Consider the following 14367-nt stretch of genomic DNA (forward strand, 5'->3'; position numbering starts at 1 on the left):
GGTGTCTCCAGGTTTTCTCAATCACAAGCAATTCCGCGTGATTCCCCAGCCAGTCCCCCTGCTCCAGCAACAGGGATGCTGTGCTGGGATTTATGCTTCTGAACATACAAAGGGAGCAAATGTTGCCAAGTTCATTCCCAAGAGCATAGGCTGAGGAGCTTCTCCTGCACAATGAATAAGCTCTCAGAAGTGACAGACGCCACAGCCACAGGCTTTTCCTGTCAGCAGTTGCTGCCTCTTGCCGCAGAAGGGCTGGCCACAGCAAACCTGTAAGTGCCAGCAGAAAAGGGACCTCTTCCTCCTGGATAGATACTCAGTCATCTGCTTCATTCAGCTGCCCCTCCACAAACCTCAGGCATTTCATTTCAGTGGCAAGGCACAATTTGACCTGACCCTTGCAAATAAACCCCGATGGTCTTTGTGATACAAAATCAGGTCTGAATTCCTTCCATGCGCCCCAGGAAAAGGAATGGATTTGAAGTCGCGTGGGGTAGGTGCTTTCCCCCGTTGCAACTAGGAGCTTGGGACGTCTCCATCCTGGGCAGACAGGGAGCTGCCCTACCTGCCAGCTATTTCTCTTGCGTAGGCTGGGAGGCTGAACCTGCTGCCTCCTTCGCAGGGGACAGGGGTGGGAGTCCTGACGCAACTCCTGCACGTATGCTGCCCGATGGGGAGCTGGAGAAGGGCCACCTTGTTAATACAGGCTGGAAGAGCACAGGTTAATGCGTTGCTTATCAAGGCTGATAAATCCATCTGCAAGAAGCAGGCAGAACAGGCCATGCTCCGCTGCCCAGCGTGCTCCAGGGCTGCTGCTTGCCCTCTGTGGACTCCCTCCGCCTTGACAAGCTCAGCTGGCAGAAGAAAAAAGCACATGCATGAAAGGGAGATGCCACTTCACACAGGGCAATGAAACACAGATGTCAGACCACACATGATGAAGGCAGCACACACAGCTCGGCAAGGGGCAGGGGGCTTGCACCGATGCTTTTGCCTGGGAAACAGCTAGTGGTATGTGGTAGATAAAGAACACAACCTAGTGAGGCCGGGAAGGCGCAGCTTCTAGGAACAGGGCAAGGGGACATATTCAAAGCGGAGCAGGCCGCAGGCTTCCCGTTCAGTTACAGCTCTCATGGTCGCTTTGTTCCATTGTTATTGATGCTGGAGGCCCCCGAGGATGATGCTGTGTCTCAATACTGTACAGCACTCCTTCAAGGAACAAGCTCTGTGCGCATCCCCCCTGCAGATCTCAATGCTTTGCTGGGTAACGTCCATACGAATGGAGGTTATTAAACCCACTCAGCAGCCTTTACTCCAGGGCTTTTCCCTTTAGATCAACGATGTTCTTCCTCCAGCACATTTCCACCCATGTTCTGCTGCGCTAAGGTTTGTTCTGCACCACCACTGGGTTGTGACTTTGCTTGGAGAGAGTTTGGCCTGTACAATGTTAGCTGCTCGGCCCGAAGGCGGCAGGGAGTTCCTGGGGAGCATTCCTGTGGGTTCCCTCTCACAGCACCCTGCTCGGGCATCAGCCCTGCCCTACCAGCTAGGAGGGAGGTTGTTCTGAGAGCTTTTCTAAGCCACCTCTGGGGATTAGGGGCTCTGCAGCTGAGAAGGAAGAGAGGAGGACAATGAGATGTGAGGAGAGGAATGCAGCAGCCTTGGCTGTTACTGCTGGGAGTCTTGTCAGGGCCAGATGATGCAGAACAGCCCAGCTCTGATGCTGCAGGGAGGCAAGCAAGAAGCAGCCCAGTGCTAGGCACAGAGTTGGGGGGACACGTAAAACAAGCCCCACTGGGAGATTTGAATAGCAGGATACATTTCAGACAGAGGCCCGAGACCCAGCAAATCCAGACGAGTGGTGTGTAGGTATGGAGACCCAGAAGGAGAGAACTGAGCTCTGTGGGAAGAGGACCATGACAAGATCGCTGGCCTGGGGAGGGAAGTGGCATAATAAGGACAATTCTAAGGGTTACAGGAGGTGATGCCGAGAGGCAGGGTGCTCCTGGGGCTGAGGAAGAAAGCTGCCACAAAACAGCACCCTCAGCTGCCAAATAAGCCACATTGAGTTAAGACTAAATTATTCCCTCTGCAAACCATTGATCTCCCCTCTACCCCCCACTCCAACTCTTGCCAAACAGATAAATCTTGCCAGCTCTCCTCCCTTGGATTAATTCAATCCACTTGGCTGTGGGGACCAGAGATCCCAGGGAGGCAGCCAAACTTCAGCTTAGCCACAGCAAGGCTCTGCACCACATGAGCCTCCCTTGACCATTACTGCCTCCTCCCAGCCAGGTCCACTTTCCACCTGGGTATTGGTCAGCTGGGAAAACATGCCCTGGTCCTCACACGCAGCTTCATGCTGTGTGATATGTAAACACACCCAGTCACGGGCAAAGTCTCACCAAAGGAGAGAGCCAGCTCACGGGTGGCAGCAGCAGAGCAATGTGACAAAATGAGCCCCTTAGGGGGTATGGCAGCTCCCCTTGCCCTATTAACCCCTTTCCCACAGGGAGCTGTGCAGATGTCACTGGGCTTGCTGCATTTCAGCAGGTGTAGGCAGCTGCCTTTCCTGCCACAAATGCTTTACTGCTGCAGCAGCAGCCTTTTCTTCCATTGATCCCGAAGCCAGAGCAGGATCCCACTCCATATTGTGCATCTGGCTTTTCTGCTCCCACCTCCTGGATCACGCCGCCCCTCAAGATCGCAGAGCCATCTGCGTGTCCTGATAGCAACTCCCTACAGAAGAGCGAGCTCAGTGCATGTTTGTTTCTGTGAGTTCAACTCACTCGTGCCTAGACATGAGCTTGTTGAGCCGAGGTGTTCCCACACACCTCCCCAGCACTCAGCAGCGAACATTAAAACCCAACAACCAAAAAGCAGCTTGCCAAGGACGTGTGGCATCCTATCCAAAACCAGAGAGCCCCCGAGTTGTGCGATGGGCACTTGGAGCATGCCCAGCAATAGAGAAGTGATCAGTCCAGCAAGAGCAAAGTGTTCAGCACAGCAGAAGCCCAGACTAAATAACCTCCTGGGTTCTTTCCATTTGTTTTCTAGGGCGCTGCACAGAGAACAGGAAAGCCTAGGAGTACAGAAGTGCTCTTGCAAAGAAAACACACCATTTGCTGTGTTCCCGACCCCAGCTTTCCAACAATAAACAACTGCAGCAGCAAACAAAGTTTTCACGGAGTCAGCCTGCCCCACGCGGGCCAGGCTCCCTGGACAGTCTGCGTCCGGGAAGAGGCAATGTCTGGAGGCTCAGCAGTTGTTAACCATAGGAAAACCTGGATGGCAATCCTGGAAGTCGCTGCTACATGAGCACGGAGGTTCGTGCCCAAGCCTTCTCTGTGCGCAAAGCTTTGAGGGTTTCCAAGAAGTAGCTGAGCACAGAGATTAAAAGGATCAGGAGCTCAGCGCTCTTGACTGATTTTGTAATCAATCCATTGCTGCTGTTTTTCCTCCTAGCTGCACAACATGCTTGGTGCCAGAACTCCCTGTCTGACTTGGACACTTGGGAGAAACACACCCTTGAAGGGCTTGCAGCAAACAGGATCTTCTGCCCCCTTCTCACCTTGCAACTTAAGGAGGGGAAGGAGTAATCAAAAAAGAAACCCCAGCATGCGTTCACTCAATCCTACCTGTCATCTTGTTGGTCCAGGGTAAGGAGTACTCCAGCAGGGACTTCAGGACTTCCGGAAAGTCCAGGGCAGCAGGGCCCCCAGGGCTGTTGCAGCTTGACATGTCCTGTCCCGGGACTGCACTAGTACAGCTAAGGGAGGGCCAGGTGCCTGGCCGCCAACGCTACACCCCACTTGCCTGGGCGTTGCGAGAAGGGCTCGGAGGCACCCGGAGCGGGCTTGCCAAACTACTCCGGCTGAGAAAAAACAAGGAGGCAGGGAAGCAGCCTGGCAGAGATGCAGTTTGCCCGGCTGTCTTCACCTCCCCCTCTCCCACTCTGAAGTGGCCAATTGTGGAAATAGCTTGCAGCCTTGCAGGGCTGGGCCGGGCGGCTGGCCAGCATGGTTTTACAGGGCCTCTCCCAGCCAATCCAGCAGCAAAGAACTGGGCCAGTTATCTAACTTTGCAAAGGCAGCACCCTTTTCCTTCCCAAGGTGTTATAACAAATATACACGTTGGGGGAGAAAAAAAGCAAGCGCGCGCTGTCAGGGGTACACACGTTGGCTGCAAACGCAACAGCAAAGGGATCCCCTGAAGGGCTCTCGGGAGGCTCTGAGGAGCTCTGAGCTGCGCGGGCTGTCCCGCGGAGATACACACGCTGTCTGCATCTGCCTGCTAACTTTTCAGCTCTCCGAGATGCAGATAGTGACAATATTTGTATATGATGCAACACTTACTGCGTGTCCCTCCTAAGTCAATATTGATAACAGCGTAAGGCATCTTTCTTACAAAGTGTGCATCATCCCCAAAATGCAGAATTTCTTTTCATAAGTGACACAGAGTTTTATCAGAAAGCCGATAGCTTCCTCTCGGAGCAGTGATGTAAGGCAAGAGAGTTCATGCACCCCGCAAATACTCTGATAACAGCTCGTTAAATAAGATCTTGAGCATGCAAAGTCCCTCCTCTCCTGTTAGTGAAGTTTTTTAGCATGGAGGGATGGATTGGAGACAGGAGGATAAAGGTCTGATCTTCTTTATCGGGATCTGGCTTGGGAAGGAGAGTCTTACACATGCGGGGATCTCCTCTTTTTGCTGGGTGTGATAATTAGAACAGTAGTGCCTTTTTTTCTCGGTTGGCTCCTGTCCGTTTTGCCAGGATCAGCCTTACAGTGCCAGTGTAAGTCGATAGGAACCAGGTACTCCTACAATGGCCTGTGAGTCCCAGCTCTCAGGGACAGCCCAGCAAAACCATGCACAGCTCTAAGCATGGAAGTGGCCTGCGTGAAGTCATTAGGACTTTGCTTGTGCCTGAAGTGAAGCATTTCACTGGCCCAGCATTTAGAGTCTTAAAAACTAACAGGGTTTTGCTCACTCCCAATAGCATGGTGTTTCTGTTTCATCCCATAAGGAAATGCATTTGATTTAACCCAATAGAAACCAAAAATAAAGAATTACCTAGCCAGGCTGGGTAGTTGGGAATTTCAAATTAGCTGGGGAAGTTTCATGATCTAGATCCCAATCTAATCAGGCTCAGAAGTCACCTGGTAGATGCTTTGGTAGAATTCTTAGTTATGATACAACTACATTAGAACCTCTTGGGATTTTCTCTGTGGTTTGCTCCCCCATTCCCCAGAGAGAACGTAAGAAAACAGCCAGTGATAACCATCGGTGGTGAAGCCATTCAGGGAGAACAGTCTCCTACTAACCCCAGCCCGTTAAGGTGTCCTCCACCCACCCAAAGCTGGAGATAGCAGACAGACCCTGCAGACATTCTCAAAGGTCAATGGATTCTGGCTGCTGGGAGCAAGAGAAGCGATCACATCTGATCCCTCCTGGAGCACAGCCTGCCAGCCAGGAGGTCTGTGTCCTTTCCCCAAATCTTCCGGTCCATTCTGGCTGGTCAAGGCAAAGGGAGTGGGGTCACTCAATCCCGCCAGGCATCGCTAACATTTGGGACAGCTACTGTCCTATATGCCTAGGCTTGCTTTTCATCAAATGATGGCAAGGTAAAGTGACTGGGAATGTGGTAGCTGCCCAATGCCAGGTGCAGCTGGACCTCCTGGTTTTGCCCCAGGTTCAAACTTGTCCTTGAAAGCTGGATAAACATCTGACCGCATGTCTGGAGGCACCCAAGTGCTTCACAGCAGCTGCTGCAGCAATTTACTGAAATTTATGGCTTCAGGAAATGAAGAAGCTCATTGAGAGGAAATTGTCGCTTAACATTTTGAATTATTAGCCTGCAATGGACATTTACAAGTTTTTGTCTAGAGATCTGAGAGCGCATATCTCATCTTGGGTTTGCCATGTCAACAAACTCTTCTGCCAACACTATGTGTCCTTCTTGATTTATAATCCCTGAAGATCGAGCTCCTGCCCAGGAAAAGAGCTTGGGTAACATCACTAGCAGGATGCATCGACACTGCTCTGACTTCAAGCCCCAGGGAAGCAGAAACCGAACTATGGAGTAGAGTCATAGCAGTTGGGAGCATCCGTCTGCCGTTGTGTCCCTGCCACAGAGAGCACTTGAGCTGCTTTAGCGGATGGAGTTGAAACTTTGGCTCTGTAAAGCTGCAGGCATGGCCACAGATTGCATTATTTGTGCTGGTTGCACTGTTATCACATCAGATCGCTACTTATTATTATTGTAATCCCAGGTTAGTGGAGGTCTCAGCAGCTCTGCTCCATCACTCAGAAGCCCAATCAGCCCTTAACAGCACATTTTCTCACAGACTCAACCAGCCATAGTCAACGTACGCTGGCCCTACGTGCGTGGCACACCGAAGGGGGCACCTAACATGACGGAGAGGACCAAACTCCAGGAACACCAATTTAAATGGCAGAGGCCAGGGCTATCTTCAGTGTCTTTTCTGTAGGTCTCCCGATGCAGCTACCCACACTGCCCAGCAGTGCTGGCTGGGCCCCTCGGCACGTTTGCCCAAAGAGCGTGTTCAGCAGTGCATGCAGTGCCGAGGGGAGGAGTGGGGGTCCTTCAACGTTTGCCTTGGTCCATGCTCTCCCTCCTTTCAGATTTTCATTCCAAATAATTGCTTTTTTTTTTAAAGTACAACCAAATTCTTGTCCTTTGCTTCCTCCCTCACCCCAACCCCTTTGCCTCTCTGTGGTGCTCAGCTACGTCTGTTGGTACCAAAGCATGTAAATGTCTCTTTTAAAACCCCTAATTCTACTCCTGTTTTTAGAGGGATCTCTCTACAGAGGTCTGCCATCAGGCCCAAAGCACACCAGGAACTGCAGAGCACTGCTGCTGAGGTGTTATCGGTAGGTACAGGCTTCCTGGCAGTTTGAGACCCCGAAGAATCGTTTCAGACATTCAGACCTGTGATACAACCCTGTTCATTACGAGGAGCTGAGGGGGCTCTGTGCATCTCTCCAAGTTGCCATCTTTCCCTCAGCCCAGGAGTGCTCCCTCAGTTCCTTCACAGGGCCACATCCACAGTGCTTCTGGAGCTGCCTTTCCACTGCCTCCCCTCCTGCCGGTGTCTTGCAGCCACTCTCGGCCCCAAAACAAAAGATGGTGGCCTGGGTGCCTCCTCGGCCAGAACCTCCTGCAGGTTGTTGCTGTGGGTCTTGTACTTGGTGGTGGCACCTGGCTGCACATTGATTCCTGAGGCCACCATTACGGAACGGAACTTGGTTGTTTCTTAAGTGTATCTGAAAGCACAGCTTGTGGGGACCCCACCAGCAGCAGTGGCATTTGACCAAAGAAAGGCATTATTGGTTATTATTACTAACTGCTGTTATTGCAGCTTCCTCCGATGAGATGAAAGCTTGGCTTGATAATCTAATGTAATGTGTCCTCTTAGAAAACAAAAAACATTTTTGTTTTTACTGACATTTTCTAAGGACACAAAGCTTACACAACAGTATTACCTATCCATCCATCCATCCACCCCTCCCTCCCCAGAACATGCTACCCACCTTGGCAAAGGGATAAATGTATTTACATATCTTTTTCTGTTTGAAAGATAAGCGAGGAAGAAGAGAGTCAAATTAATGCCTCCTCAGAGAGAAAACCTGCTGTTATTTGTTCTGTTTGATTTGGGGCACATGCATTGGCAGCCAACACCCCAAAGCACATGCTGCCACCGGCAGGCATGGGGGGACAGGCAGAAGCCAGCAGCACTGAGGGGACTTTGTGGTGACAGAAAAGGTAGGTTACTCCCCTGAAGTGTATCTGGAAATAAGGAAGAAAGCCCGCAGAAATGTCTAGAAGCTTTACAAATCCTGCTGCTCTTGAAACAGCTTTCTTTTTTTCAGTCACCCGAGACCATTCACCTTAGCAGCACAGCCATTATTCGGAAATTTCCATATCACATGACACGGGGATGTCTTCTGCTGCAGGTTCCACAGATCAGACCTACTCCTCATGGTCTGTGTGGAGGCTCCAGGCCCACCCATGGGCTTTGGTACTTGCAGCAAACCCAGCTCGGTAAGTGGTTTCCTATTTCTTCTTCTATCCAAGCAAACCCTTTGCCAGGGGTCAGTCACTGCCTCTTTGCAGATATCTGTAATTTTTTCTGTTCTTATACTAGCTCCTAGGACAAGTGCACGTTCCACTGACAGCTTGCAGATTTAACTATTTATTTGCATAGTGCATTGGGCTTGATAGGGAATTTTTTTCACCTTGGCAGGGACCGGCAGGCTGAGTTTCACTGTGGCCTTTCTGAAAGGAGGCTTGCCCCGCATCCCAGCACCTTGTCTTCTATGGAGTCGAGATGCTGCTGCTAGCAGTGATGGACATCTACGGAGCTGCAAGTACACCCAGAACGGCAGCAGCAGGGAAGGCTGTGGCCAGACCAGGGGTGCCTGCATCCACATAAAAGAAAAGGAAGTGGGAGAAGGTGCGACAAAGCCAGCGCAGGAGGGTGGGCGGCTGACGGTGGTAAAAGTGGAACTGGGGCTCTGTGTTGGCTAAAGACTCTGCCTGGCACCTGAAACGCGGGCATGCAACCCTTTAGGTACTTTTGATGGTATCAAGTGGGTCACAGACACGCAGGCTTGATGAGGCCTTGCACTGAGCCCCCTTCCCAACTCTGAAGGGCTGCCCCTTCCCCAGGCAGGGTATTGCATGCATACACGTGTATACATATGTGTACATGTGTGCCTGTCTCCTTATGTGGAGGAGCAGCACCGGGATCCCCGAGCAAGTGGTGCAGCTCAGTGGAAGGAACCGCTTGCACCTCCTGCCTGCGGCAAGAGGATTTCTAAAAACTAATTCCCCAAAATGAGTGCCAAAAAGCTAATGAGCTTTGCTTCCTCACACCCCCCCCCGCAAAACATCCCCCCCTTCTTGGGTGCTCACATGGCAGCCAGGCTCACCACAGCTCTGCTCCTCCGCACGTGGCCTTCCCCTGTGAGGTGCCATTTGCCAGAAAACTAGGTGCTAGGCAGGGAGAAAATGTGAGAAACACTCTTGGGATCATCAGAAGTTGTGCTGCCCTGGGCAGGAAGGACACCTAGAGCTGCCTTTGTGCATTTCCCTGCTCTGGAAATGCTCTGGGAGCCTGGGCAGAGCCGGCTTTGGGAGCTCTCTGAACAAGCCATGGCAGGAGGCAGAGCCCAGGAGGTGCCAAGAGCAGCAATAAACCAAGGCGTTTAAAGCAGGATGGGGAAATCCAAGGACAGCGATTGCTGGTCCTCTGCCAGGGTCCGTGGGGGATCGTTGGGTGGGACAGCAAGGAAGATACATGCTCCTCTGGCTGCTTCCTTCTCAAAATGAAGAGGCTGGCTGTAAGGACCTTGGCTGTCCCTCAGCCATCCCTTCCCAGGCTCACTCGTCTCTCCCGGGAATGACGTGGCCCCCAGCAGGAGCAGGGATCCTGCAGCATCATGGCCCAAGAGGTCAGAGCCTGATGGACGGATATAGGAGTCAGCTGAGCCTGGGGAAGGCATGTGGGCTGAAAAAAAACCAACCGATCCTCTGAGAAGCCTGGGTAGTTTGGCTGCCACTGATCCACAAAAGCCAAGATATGAATGGTATCGAACAGAAGATCCAGCTTGCCGAGAGCTTCTTTTGAAACACTGCTTCTGTATTGAAACTCCACCACAGTTCCCAGGGGCAATGTCCAGTCATGTTGCAGTTATCCTCAAGCTGTTTGGCTGAGGAAAACTGAGGCCATCTCACTCCCACGGAAGAAGGACTTTCCCTCTGTGCCTCAGCTTTGCTGGGTATTGGTGCATGCCTTGGTATTCAATTAGAGAAACTATGCAGCTCTTCATCCTTCCTGACCATCTGCCTGGAGGGCCCCAGCACTACCAAAAGCCCACAGCTAAGGCAGACAGAGGAAATCCACAGAGAACAAGGGAAATACACCAAAGAGCACCTCCAGCACTGAGTGTTTTTCCGGTTCCAAGCAAGCCAGATCTACTCTGACATCTGGGTTTAGAGATTTCCATCCCAGCCCAGGGTAAATGTCATTTTTGGAAGGATTAATCTAGGTGGTAACGAATAACTCTATTTCCTGGGACTCTGTGCTATGTCTGTGCCTCCTGAGGCTCTCAGGAAAAAGTAGGAGTTTCCTGGGGCACTGCCCAGAGCTAAACTGCAGAGAAGAGCACCCCTGAAAGGGGCAGTCTCGGGAGCTGCCAGGGCCAGGACTGTTGCAGTGGGGAAGGTGTCAGCTGGAGCTGTCATCTCGTCTGATCCCTGCTCTCGTCCTTGCTGCACCTGGATCTGCTTTCAGGAAACACCACCCCTGCCCTGGGGGCACCAAGACCTGCTGCTCCTGCCTGGAGGTGGAACCACAGAGAAGCGGGAGGCAACAATCCAGCTAGGAAGGGAGAGAGGTTATTGGGAATGGATAGGCCCTGTCCTGTCCCCTCCCATCCTGGGAAGAAAGGGGCGAGGCTGGATGAGACATGGCACAGAGCTTCTGAGCAGCGCCCACAGCTTTCCAGGAAGCCCCAAGCTGCCCACAGGACTTCTGCCCAGAGCCACCCCACAGGCACCCAACCAAGTCTGTTCAGCACCTCCCTCTGCCCCACACCAAATGGCTATCTGCTCCAGCCAGTGCTCTGCAGCTTTTCCTCCTCCACTTCCCTCCCACCAGTCACTCCCATCCAGGCCTCTTTTACTATTTAGGACATGGTTTTCTGCCCAATGTTTTTCCCCCAAGTGCCTTACAGCGTTACCTCCTCCGTGCCCCACACCCCAGACAGTGACCAGCACACCAGTGCAGGTTACAGGTCCTGCAGGACAGGAACTCTCTGCTGCTCTCCTTGCACAGGACATGATGCAACACGGCCCTGTTCTTGGTTGCAATGGCTGCAGCAAACACAATTAAGAGTGATGACAGCATTTGCATCACCTGCTGTCACTGCCCAGAAATGTTTTCCTATAGTGTGGGTAGACAGACTCAGTCACGGAATTGCTTAGGAATCCTATCTGTAGCTTGCACGCTTTGCAAGGCAAACTCCCTCTGCCAGGCTGCTCTGCGATGGCATTGAAGGTCTTTAGTTCGAAGCCTTCCTCCCACGTCTCAGGGGTCTCCACCCCTGCTCCTCTCAATCCTCCATCAGACCTGGATCCTTCCTGGCTGACCTGGGGCTCTCCCCCTTGTCTTTGTACCTGCTGAAGTTCCTACGAGGATCTGAATACTGAAGTCACCACTCCTTTCCCTGCCTCTTCAAAATACAAATTTATTTTCTTCAATGAAGAAACACTGGTGAGGAGGAGTTTATAGCTGAGGCTCAAACCTGCAAGGAAAACAGAGTCATTTTTCTCCTCATGCTTTGTCTGCCTCACAATTTGACAGTTTTGGCCCCATTGTACTGCAAATGCTACCCTCACTCTTGCCAGCATGGTCTCAATAATCTTTGGAGGGTAAAACTAATGCCTCTCACGTTGTATGTACTCAATAGATGCACCTTAAAAGTGCACCGGTCTCCTCATTCCCTCTGCACTACAAGCTTCTATTCAGACCTCCCCTCCTATGACCAGAAGGACATGAGTCCTGGTGTCTGTATCCAGGCACATCGGGGAGATGCGTAACAAGTCCCCTCTCCTCAGGTCTCACTGGATATGACCTTCTAGTCACTCTACCAGTTTAAACAGCAGTAGCAGGGTGTCTCCGTGGGACTCCCTTGTCTTTGCCACATCTCCAGTTTTGGCTTCGTCAAGAATCCAGATTAATCTGCATCACGATGGATTTGAAAAATAAAGAAAACAGTTTTATGAATAAATGTTTTCACGCTGACCTCTTCCCCCAGGTGCGATCTTCACCACACAGCATCCTTGTCAGGGGGAATCTGCACAGGCGCTTCTCATGGCCCAAGCTGCACGTGACTCGGTGGGTAGGGCTAAGGGCATTTCCCCTGGCAGGGTGCACACTGGCAGGAAAAAGAACTGACCCAGTTGAACAGAGCAGCTTACACAGCAGAACGACCTCTAGATGAAGGTGATTACAAGACCCGGTTACTGGAGGTTTCAAAACACAGGTTACCCAAACACCTGAAACTATGTGTTAATGCAGAGCGTGTAGATTCTTGGTGCTTGGAGGAAAGAAAAAAAATAATCTTAAAGTTCACCAGAACTATGCGTTCTGATGAAGAACTGCAGAATCTGTTAATATACACATAGGCAATTTTCCACTCTACAAAAGCAGTGGATTATACGTAAGGATGGGAGAAAGCAAAAGCGATCCAATGCTTGCAGTCCTCCCTTTGCTTCCCTTCTTACAGTACAGAAACCTGAAACCAAGATAAAAAGCCTCTGCGGGCTATTTGAAAAATGCAAACACACACTGGATCCGGAGAGGGTTTAAAGTGCACACTTTTATTTTCTATTACAAAGGCTAAAAGAAGCAAGTTTGGGTTTTTTTTATTTAAGAACAAAAACAAAAATGTTGTTAAAACATCTACATTATTATCCTGATACTAGACCTTATGAAAGATACTAAGTTCTTTTTTAATATTAAAGCGTGGTATTCTTAAATTATATTAATACAAAGACATATTAAAGGACTCGAAATCATTACTACCTAGCTCAGAACTGCAGCATCCCCTTGCTATCTTTTCCTTTCACTTGCTAAAACCCATCCATTTTTGACATACAGTTTCATACAAGCCAAGCAGGGTATTTTTTGGTTTTTTACTTCCCCCTGTAAAGGCCAGGTTAACTCCAACACCAGCGTCACTTAAATCCCTGCCCCTACCAAAGGATTTGGGAAAAGATTTTCACTAAGTCCTTCAGCATTTAACAAGTTGATCTCAATCAAAGTCTCTACTCTGTGTGAGTGTGTGCGCCTGTAGTTATTTTACAGTATATGAGATTTTCTTCTAATGTTATAAAATTAAAACATCACTTCTTTTGTTAATAACCCTCGGATTTGGTTCTGCGCTGTAAAATTTTCTTTTTCCCTCACACGAATGAAGAAAAGAGAGAGTTATCACAGGGTCTTGTGAATGCACCACTAAAGCAGCCCCACAACTTGTGGTTTATCTGTTGTAGAGTTGCGAGCACTGAGCGGTTCTGCTGCGACTATATAACGTGCTGAAGAAAACCCTCTTGGCTTGATAAAGCAAGCCTGGGAAGTGAAGTGTGAAGTTTCCTGCCTTTCACTTTAAATAATACAAGCAAAGCCTTATCATTAAAACTTTACTCACTAGTTAGCAGTATAATACTCTCTCACTGAGATGGGACTGCAAAGACATCCTAGGGGGTTTCAAAAATGTGAACAGGGAAACCTGTCCCATCTCAAAATTTATACCTATCTATATAAAACCCTCCCCTCTCTGTTATTTCCCTTTCCCTAACCCAAATAAAAGTCTTCATATTTAAACTGGAGATGCTGCGTTTCCTGGCCCGAGTCCTTTTCCTTTACCCTCATTTAAAAGATTCCTTCGATACCACACACATATAATATTATATAGAGCGATATATTTAATACCTGTGTATATATGCTTCATGGGAGGGGTCACATATATACACACTAAAACAAGTCTGGTGACAAAGTACTGCAACACCACAGACCAGGTTATCATATCAGGGAAAACAAAAAGAGATACTCGACGCAACCCCCGTGACCGTGGGCCTCCCTCACCTCACGCACGCTCGCCCTCTCCCCGCCTCCGCCCCGCTCCGCCCCTCCGAAGCCCCGCTGAGCAGCTCGGCTCTCATTGCAGAGACAGGGAGAGAGGACAGCGACCCACTCTGTAACCTAAACAAGTTATCGTATGAGAAATCACAGCGCAGCGAACGCTAGAGTCACACTAGAGATGCAGATTTGTTTTAAAAATAAAAAACACATTCCAACATTCCCCGATCCAGATTCGCTTCCTTGGCGTCTCTGCCCAAGAAGAGCAGCACGAGATAACCCGGGAGTTGATGCCTACCGCCTCTCCTGTCTCTCTCTGTTCATAAAGTTGACCACCTGAGCACAAGGAGCACCAGGAGAAGGTACAATCCAGGCAGCTACAGCGAAGGGCAGAGGAGAAGATACAGCACCTGACCACTCCAAAACTGCCATGTCTGATACTGCGTTGGTCACTCTCTTTCCTCACAGCACTATGGATCCTTCCTCACCTCGTCCTCCTCCCCATACGTGGCCACAGGTAGAAACAACCACTTCCCTCCCCAGTTCTCCCAGATCTCTCATAAGCCATCTGTGTATCATCAGATGTTACAGTCCTGGCCCCTTCCAGGCCAGATCTCAAGGCGCGGTACAGCCGAGAAGGGAAGCTCATACCAAACCAGTGACCACCATCCACGTTTTAAAGGAGGGGAACCAAGCTCAG

Source organism: Fulmarus glacialis, unplaced genomic scaffold (genome assembly GCF_000690835.1).
Source record: "Fulmarus glacialis isolate BGI_N327 unplaced genomic scaffold, ASM69083v1 scaffold9107, whole genome shotgun sequence".
In the NCBI taxonomy this organism is placed as follows: domain Eukaryota; kingdom Metazoa; phylum Chordata; class Aves; order Procellariiformes; family Procellariidae; genus Fulmarus; species Fulmarus glacialis.